At 43.2% G+C, this 7,607-nt stretch overlaps 1 protein-coding gene across 1 annotated transcript in view; it reads left to right on the top strand.

Annotated features, from left to right (window-relative positions):
* The first annotated feature begins 1,448 nt into the window (after window positions 1–1,448).
* LOC311302113 (protein NLRC3-like) overlaps window positions 1,449–7,607 on the top strand; it is a 33,000-nt gene continuing 26,841 nt past the window's right edge. The window contains exon 1 of the mRNA XM_084427735.1: window positions 1,449–1,530. The gene's annotated coding sequence lies outside the window, so the exon portion shown is untranslated. The remainder of the gene's footprint in view (window positions 1,531–7,607) is intronic.

Raw genomic sequence — 7,607 nt, 5'->3', positions numbered from 1 at the left:
CTGGACGGGCGGGGCGCCACGGCCACGTCCGGCTCCTCTGCGCTACTTTGCTGGTGGTTGCTGCGGAGGAGCGGAGGCGGACGCGGAGGGGCGCCCTCGGCGAGGAGCAGACGAGGTCGCTGGCTCCGACGGCCTCTTACCTGGAGCCGACCGCAGGGGCAGGATATGTTTAATGGCCTCCGTCTGCTTCTGTGCTGCCGAGAACTGTTGGGCGCAGCTCTCGACAGCCTCGCCAAAGAGACCAGTCTGGCAGACAGGGGAGTTAAGGAATCTGACCTTCTCAGTCTCCCGCATGTCTGCCAGACACAGCCAGAGGTGTCGCTCCTGGACCACAAGAGTGGACATCGCTCGACCCAGTGACCGCGCGGTGACCTTCGTCGCTCGTAGCGCGAGGTCTGTTGCGGCACGAAGTTCCTGGAGAACCCCTGGGTCGCGACTACCCTCGTGCAGGTCCCTCAGGGCTTTGGCCTGATGAACCTGCAGTAACGCCATGGCGTGTAAAGCAGAGGCAGCCTCTCCAGGGGGGCTCTCCAGCGGTGCGCAACCGATACCAGCTGTTAAAACAGCTATTGTTTTATTTAGAAGGTGCTGGATAGGTCGAGGAAGTTCGCTGCCGTGCCGTGTCGCCAACACTCAAAGAGAACAGGAAAGTACACTCTTCTTTGTAGCGAAAAGCACCAGCTGCTCATTTATACCCGCGCTGACGAGGCAGAGCAGCTGAATGCAATGATTGCATGCCAATATGAAATTGGCTTGTTTAGTTACACTCGAAGTAGATCGGTCCTCTGAGCGAGATCCCAAAATCGTCGGTCACGACGAGACGTCGAGAGTGACCGAACGATAAGGGAATCATAATTCTTTATTGTTTTAGAATTATAATCGTGACAACTGATCTCTGGCTAATTTGGTTCTTCAAACAAATTTGTGAATTTGATTAAAACATCTGAATTAAGTTGTCTGAGATTACTGCACGTTCTTGTGTTCATTGGAAAGGGTAGATATATTAATACTCAAACCATGATCAGCAATGCAGTGATTGCCTGGCGGCAGGACAGCAACGTATAACATCATATTTAAAAAGAACATATCATACTGACGAAAAACTTGAATTTCTGGACCTTAATAAGGAAACAACCAAGTGACAAAAAGAACATAAAAGTTATAATGAAATGTATAATGTTTGATACACGATTCCCAGTTATTTCTATTATTTCATGATTTCTAATATTTGTACAAGCCTTACATTTTTATTTCAATGTTGTAATTAGCAATTAATTTAATTTTACCTGTGAAGCAGATTTATTACGAGACAGCATTAATTAAAGTTTCTTAAGAGTCAAGTACATTTTTCTCATGGCACAGCAGACATCTGCTGCTGCATCAAGCCACTCCCATAATGCACGGCTGTGTTAAAACAGGTTTGGATCGAAACTCTACAGGGGTGTGGCAATCTTGGGTGGACCAAATCACTTGCTATACTCACCAACAGATGCCATGCCATTTCAGAGAGAGAAAAGCTTATAATTCAAGGTAAGATTGTTTAATTTATTATTATTTATTTATTTATTCGGGACAGTGTACATTAATGAACAATCTTACACTTCTGTACAGACTGTAAATGAGAAAGATTATAGCATAAATGCTCATTTTCATCTGTAGTCCCGAGGCAGGAAGACAACAACACAAAAGGATAATATGACAATATACAGCACAAAAGGATAATATGACAATATACAGTATCAGTCAAGAAACACATTAACACGCATTCAGACAAATTACATTTGAGGACAAATGACAAAGTCAAAATGAGGACATAACTGGAAACTTTTAAGAAACTGTTTAAGGTGCTTTTTAAAGGGATACTCCACTTTTTTCGGAAATATGCTCATTTTACATCTCCCCCAGAGTTAAACAGTTGAGTTTTACCGTTTTAGAATCCATTCAGCCGAACTCCGGGTCTGACGGTACCACTTTTAGCATAGCTTAGCACAGATCATTGATTCTGATGAGTCCAGTAGCATTTCTTTCAAAATGACCAAAGAGTTTCAATATTTTTCCTATTTAAAACTTGACTCTTCTGTAGTTAAACCGTGTACTAAGATCGACGGAAAATGAAAAGTTGCGATTTTCTAAGCCTATATGACTAGGAACTACTCTAATTCCAGCGTAATAATCAAGGAACTGTGCGGCTGTACCATGGGTGCAGCAGGCGTAATGATATGACGCAGCGCCTGAAAATAGGTCTAATAGGTTAGACAAACTTAGTCCCGGTCACGTTGGAAGAAGTTACCGAGCTGGGGACTATTTTCAGGCGCTGCGTCATATCATTACGCCTGCTGCACTCATGGTACAGCCACATAGTTCCTTGATTATTACGCTGGAATGAGAGTAGTTCCTAGCCATATAGGCTTAGAAAATCGCAACTTTTCATTTTCCGTCGATCTTAGTACACGGTTTAACTACAGAAGAGTCAAGTTTTAAATAGGAAAAATATTGAAACTCTTTGGTCATTTTGAAAGAAATGCTACTGGACTCATCAGAATCAATGATCTGTGCTAAGCTATGCTAAAAGTGGTACCGTCAGACCCGGAGTTCGGCTGAATGGATTCTAAAACGGTAAAACTCATCTGTTTAACTCTGGGGGAGTTGTAAAATGAGCTTATTTCCGAAAAAAGTGGAGTATCCCTTTAAATGTGCAATAAGTGGGACATTCTCTAATGTTTGTTGGGAGGCTGTTCCAAAAGTGACTTTCTCTGATAGACAGAACAGTGTGTCCAAAGGTTGTTTTTCTTGTTATAGTTCCTGTTTTCTGTTCCATAAGTCTTTACAAAAAGGTATGTTTGTTGTTGCTTGTAGATGATTCATATTTCCTGTTCCCCTTATGAAAAAGAAGTTTATTAAAGTGTTCTATTAGTATACTTCTTTTAAACTAAAAATAAAAAAAAGTATACTTACAGTCTACATTTTACATACTTCTCAGAAATATACTTTATGTACTTCTCAGAAAAGATTACACTTAAGTGTACTTGACTTATACTGCAGAGAAAATTCCAAGTATATTTGGCCTGTACTTATACTCAATCTTTTGATTGAGAAATACTTAAAAGTATGATTAAGTATTCAAAGTATTCTCGGCTTGCAGTTGTGTTAACTCTTTTGATCGAATAGCCTATTAAATATACTATGTTTTACATAGTTTTTTCATACAGTCTTATGAAACTTACATTGTTTGAAAATATTGATTAGAATATTGATATAAAACAGATATGTTTCTAATTCTGTGTATCTGAATTTTTGTGTAGGGTAGTCCACTGGTAGTGTACATAGGAATTTACTCTAATTCTACTTTTCCCCACCATTGACTTACAGTAATATTCCAGCTATCCATGGTTTCACTGTTATACGGTAGGGGGTGCCATGACACATCTTCTGGTACAGATTTTCTGGATCAAAAGACAGGAGAAGAAGAAGCTGAAACAAGTGATAGAAGGACTTGTGGACCCTAAGTCCCAAATGGCACCCTAAGCACTCGTGGTCTTCCTACGAGTCCGCACTTTCGTGACGTAATGCCGCTTTGACTGTCGGGAAGAAGTCTGCTGCGGAGTCCGCATCAGTGCGGGCTCGGCAAAAGTGCGCATCGAGGGAGCATATCAACCGCAAAGGGGGCGCTCGCGAGCACCCTTCTGAGGCCTAAAATGAAAAATGGGACACCCTACGGTCTCACGGACTTAACGGACACGCGCACACGGCACCCATTGTAAGTCCACAAGACCGAAAGTGCATATGAAGTGTGCCATTTGGGACAGGGCCAAGATTGCTCACGCAAATGTAAAATAACGTGATCATCAAACAGCATGTAAATCAAAACTGCTTAATGTTACCAAATGAAATGTTGAACCCATGAAGAGAAAACGACTGTGAAGCTTTGGGGGTGTTGGGCTTGATCTACTCCATCTGTGTTTAGATCATCGTTCTGAATCTGATCAAGGCGTATAGACAAAAATGTGATTTTCTCAACTTTTTTGTTTAAAATGTTGCCTTTCTTTATTAAACTTACCGACATTCAAGTTTTGAAAAAAAAAGAATACATGAAGCTAATAAAATGTTTTTAAAAGCAGTTAAAGTACAGTGAAAGGTGTTTAAGTATATAAAAAAAGTTTGAAAATAAATAAAATAAATCTAAATTTGAACGTAGTATACTGCAAGTGTAAAAAATAATATATAAATAGTAAACTATAAGTATAATGTTATGTTCACTTAAAGAAAACTTACAAGTATACTTGCATTATAAAGTACTAAACTAGTTTACTGAGAGTACACTTCAGTGTGTACTTTTTATAAAAAAAAAAAAAAAGGTACTACGTGTATTAAAATAGTAAACTACTAGTATACTTATAAGTTCACTTGTAGTACAGGTGCATTACAAATAAGAAACCAGTTAAGGTTTACTACTGTTACACTCATAGTAGACTTAAACATATAGTTTTATATACTAAAAGTAGGCCAATTTAGTCCCAAGCAGTATCGAAATAGTACGCTTACAAGTTTACTACAAGTACACATTGATAATATACTTACTACATAAAGTATACTTAAAAATATATTTGAACATTACTTGAGTATACTTCATAAAACTAACTTGAAGTATACTTTTTTCGTAAGGGTCCTTGCTTTCTTTGTTTTCCTCTGTTATAGTTTTTTGTTGGTTTGTTCGTTCAAATAATTCCCCTGCAGCGTTTTACGTCTCTCATCTCTTCCGTTCCTGACAAATGTTACAATATCAATATAAGTGTCACAACACAGAAGGAAACAAACAGGTGCTATAGTGATAACAGTGTTTATTGACCAGAGTGGTGAGAAACAGCGGGAGCCAGATGATGGTGAGAGTATGGTGACTTGTTGACTGATGATGGTGACTTAGCTGGTGAAGATTGACGTGGATTCTCTGTGCAGGTGACGAGTGAAGACAGGAGATCTGGAACAGGACGACGGTTCGAAGACGGACAGAAGACTGGAAGTTTGACAAGACGAATCACAGGTAGGTAGACAAGTAAGGAGTCTGATGATGAGCAGTGGTAACAGCAACGAGACCAGACAATGAGTGGATGGTGAACTGGGAACAGAACTGGATGGATGGCATGTGGAACTCGCACTTCTCCAACTTGAGATAGAGGTGGTGTTCTCTCAGCTTTTGGAGGACCTGCGTTGTGTGTTGCCGATGTTCGGCCAGGGTCCGGGAGTAGATCAGGATGTCGTCGATGACGAAGGGATGGAGGTACTCCTGGAACACCTCATTCATATACCCCTGGAATACAGAGGGGGAGTTGGACAGGCCATACCGCATCACCTGGTACTCACAACGGAGTGATGAATGCCGACTTCCATTTGTCCCCCTCACGTATCCGAATGAGGTTGTAGGTGCTCCGCAGGTCCAGCTTGGAGAAGATGCGAGCCCCACTGAGCTGTTCCAGGGTGGCAGGGACAAGAGGAAGAAGATAGCTGAATTTGACGGTCTGAGAGTTTAGTGCCCGGCAGTTGATGCACGGCCGCAAAGCCTCCGTCCTTCTTGGCCACAAAGAAGAAGCTGGAAGCGGCTGGGGACGTCGACGGTCGGATGAAACATTGTTTCCTGAACGTACTCCTCCATGGGCTTCTGTTCCAGGATGGACAAATGGTATACTTTATCCTTCAGTGGAGTAGGCCGAGGCAGCAGGTCGATGGCGTAGTCACATGGCCAATGAGGTGGTAGACGGGTTGTCAACCGCTTGCTGAACACATTCTGGAACGCCCGGTACTCTGGAGGAATTTCAGTTTCGCTCTACGGAGGTGGAGTTCACCTGAATATTGGATGAAGACTTCAAGGGGTGTTGACAGGTCAGATGGGCAGATGGTTTGGGCAGAGAAGAAAGGCAGTTCTTGAAGCAGGAGTCACCCCACTGCAGAATTTCTCCAGAGTTCCAGTTGATGGTGGGCTCATGTTGGTTCGTCCATGGGTGTCCCAGGATGATGTCAGCAGTTGATCCCTCCAGCACCATGAACGTGATCTTCTGCTCATGCAGGCAGCCAACGTGGAGTGTTACTGTGGGGAAGAAGTGACTAATGCGACCACAGCCCAGCGGTTTGCCGAGAATGGTGTGGAGCAGCATTTCCTCTGGAGATTGTATCTGACTTGGAGAAGTTGATCTGTTTCTTTCAGACCCGGAGTCGATGACCGCTTGCGCTGGAATGAGAAGTTTTTGGGTGAGAATTTGGACAGGTGTACGAGGACAGGGGTGCGACTTTAGGGAGAAACTGGATTGTACTTGGTGGAGGATGCGTAGCGGGGTGGTCAAGTGACCAGGCTGACAGATGTTGAGGGATGCGCACAGCTTTCTGAATGAAACTTTTCAATCCAACGTTATTGTCATAAATGACCATCTGGTGGCACACTTCTGGGTTGAGACCCTGGCGAAAGGCTGTCAGCTAGGTCATCTCATTCCACCCGCTAGATGCTGCTAAAGTGCAGAACTGAAGGGCATACACATTGATGGGGTTTTTACCTTGACGGAGGTTGAACAGTAGATCATGGACGGATAGTACTGATGCAGTTTCACCGAAGACTTCTTTAAAGTGGGTGATGAATGATGCTAAGGAACTCGTGACAGGGCCATTGGCAATGCCAGATGGATTGCACCCAATGTAGCGCTCATCCAGACAACAGTGAGATCATAAAGGCTATATGTGCCCGTTCGGTGGAGAAAAGCTGTGGCTGCATCTCAAAGTACAATGAACATAGTAGAAACCCACTGCAATCCTCCACCTCACCGTTGTATGTCGCTGGTCGGGCCATGGAACTGGCAGAGGCAGATGGTGAAGGAGCGGGTGGTGTGGAGGGGAGAGTTTGCCGAACTGCTTGCACGAGTTCGGCAAACGGATCTGGTGTATGTTCTTCGCTGGTTTCGGCAGGACTCTGCATTGTGGTCTGGTTTTCTTTCACAACACAGAAGGAAACAGACAGGTGTTATAGTGATAACAGTGTTTATTGACCAGGGTGGTGAGAAACAGCGGGAGCCAGATGATGGTGAGAGGATGGTGACTTAGCTGGTTAAGATTGACATGGATTATCCGTGCAGGTGACGAGTGAACAAGAAGAAAGGAGATCTGGAACAGGACAGCGGATCGAAGATGGACAGAAGACTGGAAGTTTGACGAGATGAATCACAGGTAGGCAGACAGGTAAGGAGACTAATGGTGAGCAGTGGTAACTGCAATAAGACCAGACAGTGATTGGACGATGAACTGGGAATATGTAGGCTGTGGTAATGAGTGCAGGTGCAGCGAGTCAGTACTCTGGTGATTGTGAATAAGTGGGCAGGTCCTGGTGATTGGGTGATGATTGGGGCTGTGACAGTGTGGCTGACTCTGTGACTGACTCTGTGACAGTAAGACCATGAATTAGCCATAGATGCTATTTACACTAAGTGAAAAAAGCTGTGTTTTCTTTGCACCAAGTGTAAATAGTTGTTAGATGCTACCTCAGTGTATTGTTGTGGACATGGGGGCACCACATCCAAATTCAATTATAGGCCAAATATATACGCAGAAAATACTATTAAATACCCATTCGG

Source organism: Rutilus rutilus (genome assembly GCF_951802725.1).
Source record: "Rutilus rutilus genome assembly, chromosome: 13".
Lineage (NCBI taxonomy): Eukaryota > Metazoa > Chordata > Actinopteri > Cypriniformes > Leuciscidae > Rutilus > Rutilus rutilus.
This window is presented reverse-complemented; position numbering and strand designations above follow the sequence as displayed.